The sequence below is a fragment of the Nesoenas mayeri genome (genome assembly GCF_963082525.1).
Source record: "Nesoenas mayeri genome assembly, chromosome: 1".
In the NCBI taxonomy this organism is placed as follows: domain Eukaryota; kingdom Metazoa; phylum Chordata; class Aves; order Columbiformes; family Columbidae; genus Nesoenas; species Nesoenas mayeri.
In genome coordinates this window covers 128870185-128890396 of record NC_137541.1, presented here as the reverse complement: position 1 = coordinate 128890396, position 20212 = coordinate 128870185, and positions in this window count along the sequence as shown.

Sequence of the window (20212 nt, the reverse complement as noted above, 5' to 3'; positions counted from 1 at the left end):
ATTCAAGGATCCTGCCCTTTTTTTTTTTTTTTTTTAATACTTCTCCATCCACATGCTCACCCCCTTTCTTTTTTCTCCTTTTTAGTTACAAATGTGAGATATTCTACCCTTCAGGTAGCTGAGTCTCATGTTATACCATGAAATTATGGTTGAATGTTATTAAGCAACCCAAAGTGAATGTTTCTCAAATGAATTAGTTGTTGGTGCAGATTACTTCTCTAAAAGAAAAAAAAGATAGTTTTGATATATATCTGTGGAATTATTTTTTTTTTTTTGAGAAAAGAGTTATAATATCTATAATTAACTTCTTGTTCTAGCAGTGGTCCCTCTTTTCTAATCTTCTTCCTGCAGAAATATCCATCTATGTTCATCTTTCTTAGCTGAAAGTACACCTATGTTACTAATAGTATGAATTTTAAATCACATCATTATAGAAAATCCCGTAGGGTAGCAGAGATATGTCATGAATAGTACTGTTGAAAAATGAGAAACTTTGGAAGAAGTATTATTGAGTAACCAACATTTGTTTCCTAATTTTTTTTAGTTAGATTTAAATTAATCAAGGGAAATTAGATGTTTTTATATTGGCTGTTATATCTGCTTGTAATATTTTGGAATCTAAGATAGTGTAAGAGATTAGGGCATAAACCAGTTTTAAAAATTAATATACAAAGATTTACCATTTCATTTCCATATCAAGTGCAGTGAGAATTACAGAATATTTTAGACAAAAGACAAAATGAAGTTATGATGTTGCTTTCTCGCCTTTTTTTTTTTTTTTTTTTTAATGAGTTCTGTGTGTGAGGTTGAATAGATCTGCTACTGGTTTTGGAAATCTATTCAGAACTATTATTTTTTCTGACTGCTGTGTATTTCACGTTATTATTTGAAGTACAGTTTTCTAAGCCTGAAATAGACAAGGACATGCATATTGATGTGTTGGAAATCAACTGTTATTTTTTTTTTCTAAAGTATTTCACAGTAATTACAAGTGTAGAGAACTTTTAATACCAATCTAGAAAAGACATAATTAGTTGACAAAATATAAATGGATATCAACAAACAATTAATATCAGGTACCTGTGATTAAAGACTTTCTAAAGCCTAGAATAAGTTTTTCTAAGTATCTCTTGTAGATGATTTGTTGACTAGAAACTAAATAAGCTTTCTAAACCATAATTCCTAAAGGCCGATCTCTTACTGAATGAAACCATTAAGTTGAAGTTCAAATTATCTTCTTCCAAGAGGGATGTCAAAATTTTTGGGTGCTGGCAACAGCATTAGATTTCCAAGATGGAGTGTAGGTCAGGCATGGTGTAGGCACAAGATCTCAAGTAGTTCTTTGCATGGTATAGTCCTAAGGGTTTTGTTTATTTCAGACATCTTTCAAGCTTGTCTCAAACCTCAGGAGTTAAGTGGAGCAATTCCAGAATTATTGATTGAGGGGGAAAAATTACAGGTTTCTATGTGACAAAACATATGCTAGATATAGTCCCCCATTTTCCCTTAGAAACTGCTAGTCAGTTTTTGTGGGAGAAAACGTGACTTGCCCCTCTGTTAGCATGCCAACTTTTGTCACAGTAAATTGGCATAATTTTTACCTCATGTCTTCTCTAATTTATTGCAGAGTATGTTTCTTTGTTCTGTAGGAAGAGGGAATTGGTTGCATGTGAAATTCACTTGAGCTTTATTGAATTTCCTGATTTTGTTTTAATATTTAGCAGATGCATTTTGGTTATATATATATATATATATATATATATATGTATTTCTGGATGTTTTAAAAAGAAATCTAACTAAGCATTAAATTAATAAAATTTTAAATTGTGCTTTCTGAATATTTTACAAAACTCTATCAAAATAATGTTTTCCATTCTTCTCTAGCATTTTCTGTCTTTCAAACAGTAACTACAGTCAACCAATCTTGTTACAAATTGTCTCTGAAAAGTTTCACACAATTTATTGGGTGATTTTAATAAAAAAAATTACAGCAAGGTGGTACTTGAAATTTCTCTAATGTGCAATCACATTCACTGCCCAGAGCAACCATTTTGTAGTTCTTTACACTAGGGAAAATATCTAATCATCAGTTTCTCTAGCTAATTCAGAGACATTGGGCATTTCCTAAAATACAGTTATTAATTAGGTTAAGATTTCTCTCATTAAAATATCCACTGCTTCTTCCGTATGCTATAGTTTACTTTTAAAAGTAGGATGCTTGCATTAAATTTCTTCATTTCACCCACTGCCACCTCATTATTTTTATTGGTTATTATTTTGTAAATGCTTTTTGTGACTTAGTGTTTTGTTGTGACTGTGATTTTTGTTTGTTTGTTTTGCTTTGGATGTGTTTTTTTGTTGTTGTTGTTGTTGTTGTTTTTTAAATTTTGTTTCTCCACAGTGGCTGACAACTCAAGAGATAATATGAGCCCTGGTTACTGGGTAACTACTGAAACAAACCATAACTTAACTGTTTTGGGAAAAGAGAGAAGCTACGAGGGTGTGGCTGGTCATATATCTTGGTTGTTCCTGTATCTATTGTAAACAGATAGAAGAGCCTTTGGTACAAACATGTATGTTAAAAAGGTAGTTGCAAATCAGAAGGGAATACTGAACGCACAATTCACTTAGTGAGACTGCTTGTTGTGCCCTTTTAAGGATCTTGGAGCGTTGCCTGGAGACTTCAGATCTTGCCAGTGTGCTAAAAGGGCCCAATACAAAACCCATTAATGTCAGTGGAACAATCCCTGTAGACTTAAATGAACTTTAAATCAGGATAAGCCAGTGCTCATGTCAGTATTTTATCTGAGTCATATACAGGCCCACAAAGGAGAGGAGAGGTTTGCAAACCAGAAGAAAACTCTTTCAGGTCCCAGCAGTAAATCTCAGTAGGTATGATTTGATGGTCCTAAAATGGCACTGGGCTTTGTTTTATACTGACATTAATGAACATTATGAGCTTATAAGTTCTAGCAGACATGCAGACGAAGATTCTGCAGACAGAAATACCCGTCCATCAAAATAAAGTAACTTGCAGGAGCTGCAGAAACTGTGTTTCCTTTCTGGCAGCTATATTCTTTCCCTACTGTTAGAAACTCTCCTATATCAGAATTTTGTCTTGTTCTATAGTTGAGGCAGATTTTACTAATTCCTTTTCACAGTGCAAATTCTAACAATGTGAGACATGGATGAATCCTTATTTTAAGATGATAATGAACAGTACTTTTCAGATATGATTGCAGCCATTATTAGTCTCTGGCTACACTTTGAATTTTCACTTTAGCACAATTCAGTGATGTGGTGATAGATAGATAGATAGATAGATAGATAGATAGATAGATAGGATGACCTATCATTTTGAAAGGGGGAAATTACATGTTGTTGAAAATAAAAGTGGTGATCTTAATTTATTTGTGTTTACCCTTGCCCACATTGTAGATATGTCTGCAGTAGCAATAGTGGTGAATGGTTTCGTTTTAAACCAAGCAAATATGAACATTTTATTTTGGGAAATACTATTGTAAATGTAAACATAAAAATCCCTGTGGACTGAAGAAGCTCAGTGGGCACTCAGAGAACATTCACAATCTGTCAGTAACAAGAACAATTCATGTTCAGGTGGTAGCGACCTCTCATCTGTTAGTAAAAATCGCAAGTTTCTGGGAAGGAGATAAATATATAATTGAACAGACGATGCAAACTACTGCTCATTTTGACAAATTGCCCATAGTGTTGCACAAAGTATATTTATCTGCTCCGATTTGGTACCATTTTTTCTTTTGGTCTTCAAGCTATATAGTGTTCATTTGTATAGATTTTGGAACCTCTGAAGATAGGCCTTAGATATATCTGGGAATTTAATTTTCAGAGCAGTTGTCATACAACAGGAGCTGCTGTCATATAAGAAGTCCTACCAAATGTGCAGTTTTTCAGCTTAGTGTAAAGGAGAAGAAGGGGGAGAGAGGTCATGGGAAACAGTGTATGTCTTTGATATACTGATTTATTAGCATTGAGATTCTTTTATTGTATCAACAAATGGAAGATTATTGGCATATTAGCCTATAATTTCTTGTTTTTTCCAAACATTTTCTGAAAATTGAAATTTTGAAGTTATGAAAGAAATGTCCTTAGAAAAAAATCAGAATGAGATTATCAAATGGAATTCTAAGGTGCTCACAAAACAGAATACTATTGTATTAGAGGAGATCTCTGAAACTGAATTGATAATTATGATATAATCTAATACATGAAGTGTACATAATTGGCTCAGTTTTGAGGTTAATTACACATCACACTGCACTGCCAGATCTGCCAGTGACCATCACGTTTGTGCATTATTACAGACAAAGGAAATGCCAAAGAGTGAATAATATGCCTTACATTGGCATAATCAATTAGGTTTGTATGCTTACAGGAGATCAGAACACTTTTCAACATCAAAAATATTAATTCAAGAGCTAAAACATACAACATGCTCAAGAAATTTCTACCTCTCCTACCTATTTAGAGTGAGATGTGAAATTTAATAGGGACTGCCATATGATAGTGTCTGATGCCTTCCATGTTACAGATGAACGCCACTGTCACCAACTGAGGTGAAGATTCATTCTCTTTTGTTGCAAATGTTCCATTTTGGAGACCTTCTTCATTATATAGTGAGCTGGAGCAAAACTGTATTTACATTGGGAACAAGTACCAAAGATACCTGATTATGACTGGTCAGTTTGCTCCCAACAAACTTACCCAGCTTTAAGATATTAACACAGAGCAACAACAACAAGAAACCAAACCAAAATAAACCAAAACAAGGGGGAAAAAAAAAAAAAAAATAATAGGCAGGAGTTTTCCTTGGCGATCAAGTCCAATTCTCTGCTACTGTAGGCTACTCATGACAGAGTCTTGTTCATATATGCACATCTCCCTTTATGAGGGCTAGTCTATGTCTGCAGGGTTTTTTTTTCACTCTTTCTTTTAGGTGCTGTTTCACAGCTTCATTTTCTCCTGGTTAGAAATAATCTTTTAATTTACAGCAATTTTCAGGCCAAATTACATACCTTTGTTCTAGCCCTGATATTGTCTTCTCGCTTCAATAGCCCTTCCCTCTCCCTTGTGTGTGTTCCCAGATATACTTACAGAGAACAATCATCTGCCTTCTTATCTTATGTTTTGCTAGGCTAAACAAGCCAAGCTCTTTCAGTCAGTTCATGTAAGATAGGCTCACCCTCCTTTGTTTCCTCTGCACTGATTCTCTTTCAAATAAATTATCAGAAGACACACTTATTGGAAAATAAAGTTTCAATGTATGCTGCAGAGCATTCAGAAAGCCTTCCAAACTTGTTTCAGACATAAGCCTAAAAGTTTGCACAATAAATAGTTTTAAAGCTACATCTAATTAAATCTGTAAGTCAAAATTGCAGGTAAGTTACGTTTAGTAATAATTATGTTAGTCTGTCTAAAGAGCTCTCTGGAAAATTAGACCAGTCCAATTTACCATGCAGGACAAGCTAAGCCTGAAAGGCTTTGTTTTCCTTGTAGAACAGGAAAGGAGCTGAATAATACACCTGCTTTTGTCTGAGGTTTTATGCTGGGACTGTGTATTGGGCATACCTGGCAATGTTTTAGTGGCAGGCAGCTGTGCAGAGACTCCATGAGCTGCCCAGGGCCAGCTCAGTAATCAGTGGAAACAGCTCTCAGGGGCTCCAGTACTGAAACAAGAAGGACCCCCGAGTCACCGCTTCTCAAACATGTTTAAGAAACGGCAACAGCAATGATGGGAATGAGATGCAACAAGGAGACAAATGAGAGAATAGAAGGACATACAAAAGGAGACACCTGAGTGGGCATGCAAGGCAATGTCCTGCACTACCTGGTGACTAACCAAAGTGATTGGGAAAGACTGTGTGTAACCCTTGGCAAACATAAAGGGAACAGCGCTTAGAGAGGAGACAGGAGAGGTACTGAACTGGAGTTGAGCCTGGGAAAAGGGAAGGAAAGGTGTTTCTCTAAATGTTTGTTTAATTATTTAATATCCTTTTTTTCCTTTTTTTTTCCTTTTTTTTTTTCTTTCTTTTTTCACCTCAATAGTCACATCAGTAACTGAAAGTTTATTTTAATTGTTTATTAAGGAAACAGTTTTATAATAAATTCCCTATGTTGAGACTACTTAGTCCATGACAATCAAATTCTTGAGGCTGGTATTTGGGATCAATTCCCCAACTGAAGTACAAAATTATTATATTAAGTTCTCAGAATCTAAGCTTAACTGTCATCCTGCAGAGACATAAAATCAGCTACCATTTAAGATTCTTACAGTGTATAAGCCTTCTGGCTTCTGAAGGGCATACACATGAGCACCCTGACTCAGACAGGCCCACCTCTGCATGCAAAGCTCAACGACTGCAGCAGTTACAAGGAACATAAAACCATAATTCCTTTCTCTCATCTGAATGAAGTTTGAAGAAAATCTGAGCTGGTTTCATTCATTTGCTAATTCATGCCATTAAAGCTCTGCTTCTGCGTGTCTTACCCTAGTTCAGCCAATGAAGAGAAATAGGTGTTTCTGGATTACAGACCATCTAGTCCACTTAGGCTGCTGTAAGAAGGCTCTTTGTTCTTATTTGTTGATATTGATAGCGATGAGGTGGGCAGAGTCAGAGGCAGAAATATACAGCTTAAAAGTCTGCTTCTGAAGTATGCTAAGGATGAAATGCACTATATTCAACCACATCTTATAATGCTTATACAGAACTTCGTGATAACTACTAGTAGAAGTTCCTATATTTTTTAAAGTGCTTTTCATGATTGCAAGGACAGCATACTCTTAAATCTGTTCTTCGTGACAGTTTTAATCCATCTGTGTATGTATATACTTCATAGTGCTGTTTTACTGACTCTCAAAATTTTATCATGTCTTACAATATTTGATGATACATTTATATTTAGCACAAAAATAGCTGAGCTGAAAGCAGTGGAGTCATGATAATTCATTGTAACTGAGTATCTTAAAAGCCAGCTTACTAAGCCATATGGTTATATAGGAATGTCTTTTTTTTTTTTAGTGTCGTCGTATGTTTCTAGCCACCAGTGATGTTGTTTATGAGGACATTTTTTTTCCCTTTAAATTCTAATGAAATCAACCTACTAATGAAATGTAGCCAAGGGTCTAAATAATGTATCTGATTTCAGAAAGTGATTATATCATTAACAAAGTCAGAAAAAAGTTTTAATCACATCTTAGCTAAATCACAGATTTATACATATGTATATACATATGTATAGCCTTTACCCCAAACACCTAAGCAAACAGAAAATATAATGGTGTTCTAATAGTGACACATTTATTTTGGAATAAGCTACTGATTTTTTTGTAGCTAAATGGGAGAACTTTTGGATTAGTGAAGAAATGTTCATTACTACAATGAGATAACTGCAGATGCCTCTGCAAAGCTTTTAAGTGATTTCATGTCCCATAATGTATCATACGAAAGAGCAAGAGTTTTTATGCTTTTTTTAGTGCCGTCTTTATCTCAAATAATGGATTTATGGTTTACCTCTGCACTAATATTTAGTTCAGTTTCCAATATCTAGCAGTTCTTAGAGCAAGTCAGGCCCCTTAATTGTCTAAGTCTTGTATTTCTGTTTATCATCAGCTCTCAAGAGAGGAACAGAACAAAACAAAAAATGAAAGAAGAAACAGTAAAAGAAGATAAAAGGAAAATACATCTTTAAAAGTTGTAAAAACATTTAAAACTTAAACAGTCATGATTTCAAACTAAATTTAAACAAGTATACACACCTGTGTTCTGGTTTCAGCTGGGTCAGAGTTAATTTTCTTCCTAGCAGTTGGTATAGTGTTGTGTTTTTCATTTAGGATGAGAATAATTTTGATAACACACTGATGTTTTAGTTGTTACTGAGCAGTGACTTTTCAGCTTCTCACACTACCATGCCAGCAAGGAGGCTGGGGTTACTCAAGAAGCTATGAAGGGACATAGACAGGACAGCTAACCCTAACTGACCAAAGGAATATTCCGTACCATATGACATCATGATGAACAATAAAACTGGGGAAAGTTGACAAAGTAGTGGCAGCCACTGATTGGGGCTGGGCTCAGCATCAGTTAGCGGGTAGTGAGTAATTGCATTGTGCATCACTTCTTTTCTATATCCTTTTTTTCATTGTTATTGTTTTCTTTTCCTTCTCTGTCCTATTAAACTGTCTTTATCTCAATCCATGAGTTTTACCTTTTTTCCAATTCTCTTTCCCATCTCACTGGGGACAAGTGAGCAAATGACTGTGTGGCTTTGAGCAGCCTGCGAGGTTAAACCAGAACAACCTGTTGTCTGAATGGTGCATGTAACAAACAAATAAACAAAAAAAAACCCCAATACAATGTTATCAACAAAGCTTTTAACTACACATTGATAATAACCCTCTATGTAAGCTATTGATACCTAGCCACTGTTCACTGTTGTCAGTACTTCTTCAGTCACAAGGCAAGCTGTGTGCACAGAGTTGAAGCCTGACTCAATATACTCTGCTGTTTAAAAAACAAAAGCTGTCCAGGAAATGGTGCAGAGGTTAGAAATAAACTTTTTTTTTTTTTTTTTTCCCCCATATGACTTGCTATTGTATTACCTTGTACAATATTAAAGGTATATGACTTTTATGTATCAATTTCTTTTACCTTTATCCTTTGGGCAGACAAAGTACAGCAAGAATCAGAATGCAAAAAGAGTCTCTGTCTAAATGTAGAGACGGAAAATCAATGAGGCTGGATTTCAACTGATTCATCCTCCCTTTCTTAGTGCTGCCAAGCTGATATCCCCTACCTTGACAAAATGAATTTAAGATCTGCTTGACTTACCAGAGTTACTTGCATTTTATCACCTACTGGTGATGACTCGCTGGTAATAAAGCTTCAGAGTTCATATCTCAATAAAATTCATGCTCCTGTGATTGCTACTGCTTGATTATACCAGGCCTAGGCATTCAGACATCAATCTATATAATTGAGTTTTCCTTCCAGATAAAAATATTAAGGAGGATGACCCAGATGATACTATGTTAATCTTGAATAAACTCTTTAGTTGATTGTATTGATAAAATGAACTGGAAAAGATTAATGGAAATTCTCATATAAAAATATAGACTTTTCCAAAAAGTAATATATGTTTACAAATTGTTTCCAATCTGCTCAAATAGTTAGACGACCTTCATAAAAACAATAAATGAGACTGGAAATTATGTACTATCTTATGTTTTATATGTGGTAGGTTCATTGGTGGGCACTTTGGATGATAATGAATGTGCAGTAGACATATAAATTGATCCTCTTGTTACTTGATTCATCGGTAGAAGAAATGACAGCTTTAAACACTTCTGAGAAGTCTTTTCGAAGTATCCAAAAGTTCTTCTACTGGTTATGCGTATAAACATAATATGAAGACTCTTGAATCTTCCTCCTAAAGCTTTTTTGTTTTTATTTTAGAAAGAATGTTGAAATTGCAATTTAAAGATATTTTTTAAACATGCTATAGCAAAATAATGATATTTTACAGACAGAAAGTGATATTTTATTTTTGTACTTGGTAGGTGGATGTACTGAAATTCAATGAAATTCTTATAGTTAAGCAGTGATAAACTTTGCTGAAACTTATAGATTGGACATAAAGTCAGAGACAAATGCAGGAGGTGAAATCACTTGCTAAGGTAGAAAGTGGAAAAGTAAGTGATATTAAATCTTAGATGGTACCGTAAGAATGATATAGTAACACAGATTCAAAGACGAATTATACTAAGAGGTGTAAAACAGAATTCTTTATACATGGGATTTCACAACTCACGTTGGTTTAATCTGGTAATCAAAAACATTAATGAGACTGGGGATGAGTAGGAAAATGTCCAAATGAGTATCAGAAGTAGCTTTGCTAATGTAAAGAACAATGTGAAAGTCTTGTTGCAGAAAATGCCACAAGAGAACCATTTAATATTTGGAACAGCAAGTAGGAGAAACTAATATGACTGGCAAAGGTTATATTTCTCTTGAGGGGACTAAATACAAGCAATAGAAAAGCAAAGCAATAAAAAGAATGTAAATATAAAACCAAAACAAAATGAGACAACAACAAAATAAAAACACGCACAAGAGATTCTGAGATGTAACAGGACATTAGCTACTTCTGCAGGTATAATTCTATTCAGGAAATCTATAAAAGCAAACTTTTTGATCAGTGTCAATAAACAGGAACTGAAAAAGCATGTTCTGAAGTATTTCAGCACCTCTAAAAAAACCTTTGAATGAACAAATAATTTTTTTTCAGCAGTTACTGATGATATGTATGAAGCAAATGCAAAAATTTTGCACTACAAAATGTATCCATATATCTGTAGGCTGATAGATAACTGATAGTGACAATGTCAAGATCCATTTAATAAAAACATAATGCTTATCAGGGTAAGAATTTACACCAAATTACAGGACAGTTTCATGCACCATTATCTTCTAACAAATAGAGATAATGGGAACCTAACTTTTGTCACCTTGTGCAGAGGAACATTTAGTCAATGTATGAAGGAGGAGAAAAATAAATGTTAATATCATTCTGCCCAAATATATGTCTGACACCTTCTTTTAATCTCATTTTGTTGGATGGTAAGGTGACAGAGGGAAAGGTATTTCAGGGGCATGGTACTTTACATGCTAAGGTAACTAAAGTAGGGCAGGTTGATGACCTTTATAAGCAGATTCTAGATCACTGACTGAGGTGTTCATTGTGTCTTCTCTTACAGACAAAATTAGGTGATATTCAACAGTGACTCTAGTGCCCTGTCACTTGCTGGAATTACATCCCTGCCTGCAGGCTACAGTACAGGTAACCTGTACTCCTATCTGGACACTTTTGGTGTCCTGTGCGGCCAGGCTATCTATATGCTGCTGCACGTAGCACAGGGGGAATGCAAGACTCAGAAAGAGTCAGAAAGCGACAAACTTCTGGCAGAAACAGTCTTCGTTGTCCTCAGGGTTAAAGTTGCCATGGATAAGATTAAACTCATCTCAGGGGTATCACAACTGCTTGTCTAAAATGAGGACTGGGGCTGAAAATAAGAATGCTGAGTTTTGGAGTTTCTTAATGTTTAGGGCTGCTCTTCTGGAAGCTTGGGAAAAGCCCAATGAGTAGACAAAGGTTACAACTTTGTGGATATAGGAAGAAAGTAACTAAGTAACTGTAAATGCACATCTTATTCTTTGAACAAACACAAGTGTCTTAAAAGTGCACTTCAGGCTTAAAGAGAATTATTTCAAAAATCCTAAGAACTGAGAAATTAAATACAAGCAAGCATGAGGAACTGTCATTTTTGGAGAAAAAGTATTCCTTTCTTCTTGTGTGAGACATAAGTTCAGTGCTTACATTGGTAGAGAAAATGTAGGTGGTGTTGCATTTAATCCAAGAGTGAGTCAGAATGTACTCTAGTGTGTTTTCCAAAAATAGTAACATTAGTATCTTCTCCACAATGATACAGGGAAAAAAAGTCTGATTAACCACCCTTGCCAAATACATGTAACATAGCTTAAAAGACAACAGAAAGATGGAGAGGAAGCAACATGGGTAAAAAAAAAAAAAAAAAAAAAAAAAAAAAGGTTCTTATCTCTGAGAGTTTCATTTCCTCATTTTTCATTCTTATCTCTGAGAGTTTCATTTCCTCATTTTTCATTTCATGTGTATTAGGTGTCTATTACATACGCTGGAACTTTGGTACTATACATTACATCTGTCTTTGAGTGTCTACATAAGTATATAATATGGAAAGTTTCTAAAATTACTACTTGTTCTATCTTTCACAGTACCAAACGCAGTTGGTTATTTCCTGTTTTTGTCCTGTTAATGTGTTAATTTCACCATCACAAAAAAAAATGGCAGCTGAGTAATGGGAGGGGCTGGAGGATGAGGGAGAGAAAAATATTGATTTTGTGGAAAAACCCTGCTTCCAGGTCTTCTTATTCCTTGCCCTCCAGTCACCTGTGTGTTTACTCCATCTCCTTTATCTAGATGTGACACTCGGGTGGTTAACAGTGTGTCAGCTAGCAAGTGTTTTTCCGACATTTCTGTGATAAGGAATTAATGACTGCATAGACAGTGTGGCAGCTAGCAAAGTGTGCCACATCTGTGTTCAAGTCCAAGTGAAAAGGAAGTTACTGAAAATGAAATTAATTTGTAAAGATGCCTTCAATTTTGAAAGGAAACTGGTACTGTTCACAGACTGAAAGTTAAGGGATGCATTTGTGTGGTACCAGTGAACTACTGCTATTAAAAAAGCACATTAGAAGACATGCAATCTTGTTTGGCAAAAATTGGTTTCTAGGTAGTGAAAGTCAAATTATATTAAGAACATTCAGACACCATTGAAGTAACCCTGTTATTTGAACACTGTGATAATGTATGTATGTTTTTATCTACACGGTAATAAATGATATAGTTCAAATTCCAATGAAGAATGGAAAAATGCAGCCTATCGTTTAGAAAAATCAGCCTATTCTAATCAAAAAGGATAATTCATACTTATTCAATTGTTTGTATAATACTAGAGACTTTGTTTCTGAAACATGACAGGTTAAAGGAATTTTATCTTAAGAAAAATGCCTACATGAAAGCAGTTAAATAAACAGATCTTCATGCAGTTCCAGATCCATTCAGAATTTTTTTCCATCTGCAGTCTTAAAGTAGGACTCCCTTACAGTTTTATGTACCAAAACTTGCTTTCAAAAATAGAGGCTAAATGTATGAATCGGACCTGTGCGACTTTGGGATAAATAATGTCTCTGTCAGCTAACTAAACTCTATTAGGGTTTTTTGATTGGTTGGTTAGTTGGTTGGGGGTGTGTGTGTGTGTATGTGTAAACAGACACGGGCTTTGATTTTGCAGATTATGTACCTTTGTTGTAGATGCTGTATCACTGTAACTTCTCACTAGTGAAAGATTGGAATATGTATAGTGTTATGACCACATAAGAAAAATTAAAACTTGTTCTTTCTGTATATTCTGTACCCACTTGAGTCAGGCTCTGTACAATACCCTAATGGCCTGTATGCAGCAACTATTTTAGATGGGATCAAAATAATTCATTTTTCTTACAGTGTACTTTCTTTGCATCTGTCCTGTCTGAACAGGCAGAATGGCTGGCAGAAGCTTTCTTAGAGAGCATACAGGAAAGGTAAATGTATTGTCAACTATTTCCTTACACATTCTCACCAGGTGATAACTCTATTATTGTAGTCTTTGGTCATTTTCCATAACTAATTAACCTTGTGCAAATATTTTTGTCAGATGGTATTGCCACTTAGTGTGGGAAAAAAACTATGAACTCATTTGTCATAGATGGAGGCTTGGCAGTCACACAAACATTAGGTTGCCAGGATATTGTTTGGTGCTTTATCATTAAAAATACATATGCAAATAACTTTGAGATAGTTAAAAGAAATGTTCTGTTACTTCAGTGAATAAAAAAGTTCTGAAAATTCCTAACAGTAACAAAAAATGTAGTGGTAAAGTAGATTTACAGAAGAACAAGTGTTCTGAGTGAGATACTTTCAACAAAGAGTGCAGTAGAGAAGTTTGATATTAAATGGAAAAGCTGGCTTAAAGACATTTCAGATTTTTTTTCTTTTTGCACCAGAGCCTATTATCTTCAAACTATGCCAAGCCTTCCTGTGGATTCAATCTGTAATCACTTTCAAGTGAATGTAAAATTTCTTTTCAGTTTTTACACTTCACTAATTTTGCAAACTACCTATTCAATGGTGCATCATGCTTGCTTTCAAAGCCTAGATTGCATATTCAAGCTTCTGTGTAGGATGTTGTAAAATGAGAGAAGGCAAGACTGAAAGGAACTACAAAAACACATATAGCCACCTATGTTGTCAGAAAGCTTGACCAGCTGTGCTCTTTCTTAACCAGTATTTCTTTATTCTGTTCTTAAAACACCTCTAGTCACAGAGGCCCTATCCTGTCTCAAACCAACTTACTCCCTGTTTTCCCTATCTCTCTAATGCCCAGCTTGACCCTTGCTTCCTGCAATTGAAGAATCTTACTAGATAGGACAAGAAAACAGAGAGACAATGTTTGTTGAAAATACACTGAAGCAGGAGAATATTCAAAATAGCTGGTGAAATGGTTTGGGAAAAAATGAGATGAAGTACTGTGTTGTGAAAAGTACAGTAGCACAATGAACTATGAGCAATAACATTGTGGCACTATTTAGTAATTTGCAGCCATCCCATAGTATTTTCATCACAACTGTGTTCTCTGCCTTGTACCTGAGGATATTACACAAGTCTTCCTCTTCTTCTAGGTGTTTTCAAAACCTGCAGTTGCCTCTGAGAAAGGCAGGTACTTATGCACAGTATCACAAGCGGTGATGTTCCCTACAAAGAGTCTGAGGGGACCCAAAGAAAGCAGAAATTCTGCTGTAGGTTCTAAGGAATTGACTACATCACTATTTCTGATACAAATAATAGCTACACATTGAATAAATTTCCATTGAATCTCAATATGTTGTTCACTGTAAGAACAATTTGCTTTGAATGTATCAAGAAATATGTCAATAACAGCGAAAAATTTTATATGTAGTTATACTGAATTATGTTCCTGAGGTAAAAATCAAACTTATTTTCCAACTTGCTCATTCTGTGGATCTATGCATAATAACACAGAAGGCTAACAAATTTACCACATATTTGTAGGTGCCTGAAATGCAAGTCTGCTGTGTTAGAGAAAGCATTCTCCAGTGCTTACATTCTTTTTTTTACTTGTTTTTAAATGTCCTATTAACATAATTAATTTACTTTTTTGTGGATTAATATTATATCTATATAAATGTTGCACTATGGCAAACTATGAAGTTTAACTTTTTTATCTGAATCCAATGAGTCTACTGACATGACTACAGTTCTTAAAAGCAGTCTGTGATTCTACACAGATTATATTTATCATATCATATAACTGTCACAGACTAAATCATTTCACACTGAATTCTAATTGTATTATTAGTGATTGTATATAACTTTGATTTGTATGTTTCATATGGCTGGAATGGAGAAAATAGACCAATTATCACCAATTATCTTATTTTACTAGATCTGTGTATTTCAGGTTTCTACTTGTTACTGCTCCTAAGAGTCTGAAAAGATAACATCCAAAGTCGTGGCCCAGAAAATATTTCTTCTCAGAGATTGTAGTTTCTTGAGTATGACATAAGAAAAGAAGAGATGCAAAGGCCAAGTGCAAGATCCTGCACCTGTATTGGAGCAGCCCTCAGTATGGATACAGGCTGGGGGATCAAGGGATTGAGAGCAGCCCTGTGTGCTTGCAGCCCAGAAAGCAAATCATATCTTGGACTGCATCAAAAGGAACATGGCCAGGAGGTTGAGGGAGATAATTTTGCTGCTTTACTCCGCTCTGGTGAGACCCCACTTGGAGTACTGTGTCCAGCTCTGGAGCCCTCAGCACAGGAAAGACATGGACCTGTTGGAGGCAGTCCAGAGAGGGCTGGAGCACCTCTGCTATGAGGGCAGGCTGAGAGAATAGGGATTGTTAAGCCTGGAGAAGAGAAGACTCCAGGAAGACCTTATTGCAGCCTTTTGGTACTTAAAAGGGGGCTATAAGAAAGATGAGGACACATGGCCTTTTATGATAGGACAAGGGATAATTGGTTTAAACTAAAAGAGGGGAGATTCAGGCTAGGCTTGAGGAAGAAATTTTTTAAATAAGGGTGTTGAAACACTTGTACAGGTTGCCCAGAGAGATGGTGCATGCCCCATCACTGAAAACACTCAAGGCCAGGCAGGACGGGGCTCTGAACTTAATCTAGTTGAATATATCCCTGCTCATTGTAGGGTGGTTGAACTAAGTGAACCATTAGAGGTCTTTTCCAACCCAAACTATTCTATGATCCTATGGTCTATGATTCTATGGTTCTATGATTCTGTGATTCTATGAAATGCGTTTTTTGAAAGTGTAATTAGTTTAAAAAAACCCATACCTATGGAGAATATTACGCTAATGATATATGAAATTAATGTCATATGTTTACATATCAGTTAATGATTTTACATTATCTTACATACCTTTTAGCTGTCATTCATCTTTACCCTAAATTTCTCAAGGTCTCACTGGAAAATTGTGGATGAAATTATCTCTCTATCAAGAGAAGTGAATAGAATTTTTCCCTTGATAGAAGCTGCAGGTTAATTAATAGGCTAATAAAGGGAAATGTTGCATACTAAAAATAGCAAGGGAATATCTTCATGTTGACAAGACTTTGAACATCACTTTTTATTAGTTTTAGTCACCATCACATCATAGAAATATTTTCTTTTAGCTATGGCTAGATAAAAGCTTGAAAAAAGATTAAAAATAAATCGCAAGTAGGGTATAATATTTCTGAATTCATGTTAAAAATAAGCATACTATTTTAACTCGATTTACAATAAATACATACATAAATAAATTAGGGGTTGCCTTACGTATTATGCAATGAAAAACCCCAGGAATTTATGTGTAATTGCAATAGGTTTTCTTAGAGAGTTTTCATTATTATTATGCCTAAAGTCATCGTTACAGAATACATATTAAGGCTTATTTATAAAGCCTAGTTAGAAAGTAAAAAAGTACAGAGCTAGATATAGTCTAAATGACATGTTTTTACTCTAAGTAATTGTACCAAAGAAAGATTAAATTCAACAGTTCACCCCTTGTCACTTAGAATATAATGGAAAAACATTATATTAAAATCTATAAATTCCTTGGCTTTTTCACAAAAAATACTTCAATTATGAAATGTCTATTGAATGAAAATAGACACAATAATAGTAACCTTTTGAAATAAAGTTGTTTAATGTATTTACGACTTTTCTGGTTTGTTGGCCTTTTCTTGATATCCTTAGACTTCCCTGGAGTCACTGAACAGAATGTCAGTCAAAACAGTAGTCTATCAGTGCCTAATTCTCTCTCATCTTTACATTTGCTTGTATTTCATTTCTATCTTACAAAACATAAAAGCATTTCATTTTCAAAATAGAAGATGAAAATGAGAAATTCTGGCGTAAAAGAAAGAATTGTGTGTGTGAAGTACAAGGTATTACCAACTAGAAAGGACAACATGGTTAAGTAGAAGGCATTCACACTGTAATCTGTAATGATTTTTTTAGATTTTGAAGTATATAGGAACACACTGAGAATCTGCAAATCATTTTGGAATCACTGGCGAACTTGTGATGAAAAATACAATTAACTAGTTGTTCACCCTTTATAAGAAATTGCTGAAATAGTTAACTTTTTTTTTCCCCCTCCATCTAAACAAGTATCATGAAAAGTACTGAAGCTTTTAACCACATGTATCAACTGCATAGAAGAATGAATTTAAATATGAAATCTTATTGCAAAAACCAAACTAGAGTTATATTGGTACTAGATACCTGAGAAGTTGTTGGGGACAAACTGTATTAACATTTACAATGGGCTACAAAATTTACAATAAAAGACAATATATTTATACACAAAGGGGGAATAAGTAAGGTAAACATTGTCTTAGTTTGGAACAATAATATTCAAGATGCTCAACTGTGGAAAAGGATTTTTGTTGTGAAACACCTATTTAATTTGATAAAGTATATTTCAAAATCTGCTGAAGTATGTTTCTAGGTTCAAATTTCAAGTAGTGATTATTTACTTTGAAAAAATATTTTTTACCTATATTGAGGAGATTTTTAGACTAGTGTGCTTTATATAACAACTTTCATGGAGGAAATAAATTGATTTCTTATTGTGTGAAGAGATGTGAAGACTGTGGTACTGATTCAAATGCTTGAAGTTAATCGTAAGATTAAAATAAAAGATACTTCACCTGAAAAATTTGACCTTAGAAAAATATTGGATTTTCTATGTCATTATATAGATTGAATTCTTATTATAGTATTCAAAAGAAGTGCATAAAATATTCCCATATAAACCTTTTCTGTTTTGAGATGTGTTTGTTGATTTATACAGTATGTCTGAATCTGAGTATTGCACAACCGGAGTATGAGCTGCTTACAAATAAAGTGTATCTTTCCAGAAACTGTTGGTGGAACATTTTTTTTTTTTTCCCCTGACATAATGATATTTGGGTTAAAAAAGACCACTCTTTTCCTGAGGGACTCTTCAGTCATGATTCACACCATTTTGAAGCCAAAGATGTGGTACACTGTTTCATTTTTCCAGGGAATTTTCAATCTGTGTACTGTAATAAAGTCTTAAGACATTCCCTAGAAGACTTTACTCTGAAGCCCACCTATCTGTAATGTTTTTCTACTGATTGTGGCTTGACAGCTCTAAGTTGTGTTTTATTGGTTTGTAGCTTTGAGGTATAAAATTCATTCAGCTGGATATAATTTGGTATTTCTCAATGTATTAAAACAATATCACATGTTTGTCCCTGAAATAGGTATGAATCTGATTGCCAAAGCTTGTTTTTCTAAGTCACTAACATTAGTCATGTATAGAAGCAATACATTTGACTCGATATTGCCAGGATGTACATGGTAGCTTCACAGCCCTTAGGAGAAAGTTTTCCACTGATTCAAATTGCTCTCCAGCTCTGGAATAGTACAGATTATTTCTCTGAAGTCTAGTTAAATGCACCAACAGCTAGCATATTCAGTGCAGGTTCAATTTGAAGCTAATTTTCTACCATCTCAAGCATGACTTTTTCACTGAAACTTTAATGTGGGAAAATAGCTGCATAAATATAAATCCGTAACAATATTATTCATGCAAGCAACCCTACCTATGTTTTATTGTGGTGTCTGTCATTGTTACAGTCTCTTAAATGAGCTGTAAGAAAGATTAAAAAAACTCAAGGAAAACATTAATTAATTGTATGTAATTTTTCAGCACACTGCTGTGAAATTGTTTCTTCCTTGCCAGACTTTCCAAAGATATTTTCACTTACCTGTCTGAAAAGCTTCTCAGGGAAAAATCTTTCATGTCTTCTGTATTGTTTGGGGGTTTTATTTTAATATTTATGTAAATAAAATATTGAGTAGATTCAGATAGATAGTAAATTGCACATTAGACTGTACACATCTTTTCCTGAACAATACACAATCCAGACTAACAGTTATGCTTAATTGCAAGATTACAGACATTGAACGAATTGTTGAAATATGTATAGTACTGCTTGTTTACATTGACACCAAAGAAGTTCCACATTATTTAAAATAAGATTTCACTTATGTTCCACAGCAGTTAGTTGCATCACAGATGCGTGCTTTTACACACCTGGAAAACCTTCTATGTTACTTCCTAGGAACTGGAGGGTAGGATATTAATGTATGAGAACGGTTTCAGTATGTCAGATTTTGATCTGGAACACTTCATTGTTGAGCCGGAGCACCAGGAAGAAGATTTTGATTCCATGCATTTGTTTTCCTGGCAGTATAGTCCCACGTTGTTCTTTATAGTATTGACATAATTGACAGAGAACAGAAAAGGAGTCTTAAACTTAGGAAATCTTGGGGAAAAGTAAATTTTATGCAGAACTCTGTTTAATTTTTGAAGAGAATATTTGTGTGATACCCTGAACTCTATCTCATGGTGAGATTTTCTCAGATTGTTAGAGACACATTGCATCATCTTCTGTAATACTGCTTGACATAGCAGAAGGGGTACAACTTCATTTGAGTTGTCACTGTGCAATGTGTTGTCAAGACAACTTGGAAACAAAGGAACAAAGTACCATAAACCAGACTGTGGCTTTCCAGTGGGAAATGGGAAGGTTTTGCTGGTTTTTGTTTGTTTATTGCTTTTTTTTTTTTTTGTTTGGGTTTGTTTTTATTTTGTTTCTAACAAGCAGTGGAAAACATAAATTGGAACAAAGTCTCCTCACTGTCTTCCTGACTCGTATATTTTTTTATATCAAACAATGGCAGATCCTTTCAAGTACAATGAAACAGTAATAGTGTAGCCTAAAGGAGTATATGTAATTTACAAAATAGGCTTGGCCAACCTCTTAAAATGGAGGAAAAAAAGAAATCTCAACACTCACATTTCCGGTTTTTGTTACCTACAGAGTAGTAAGTACATGAAGATTTTGAAAGAGCTTAGATGCTGTTGACAGTCAATAGCAGTTGGGTGTCATATTCCCTATATGCCTTTTGAAATTTTAATTTGTAA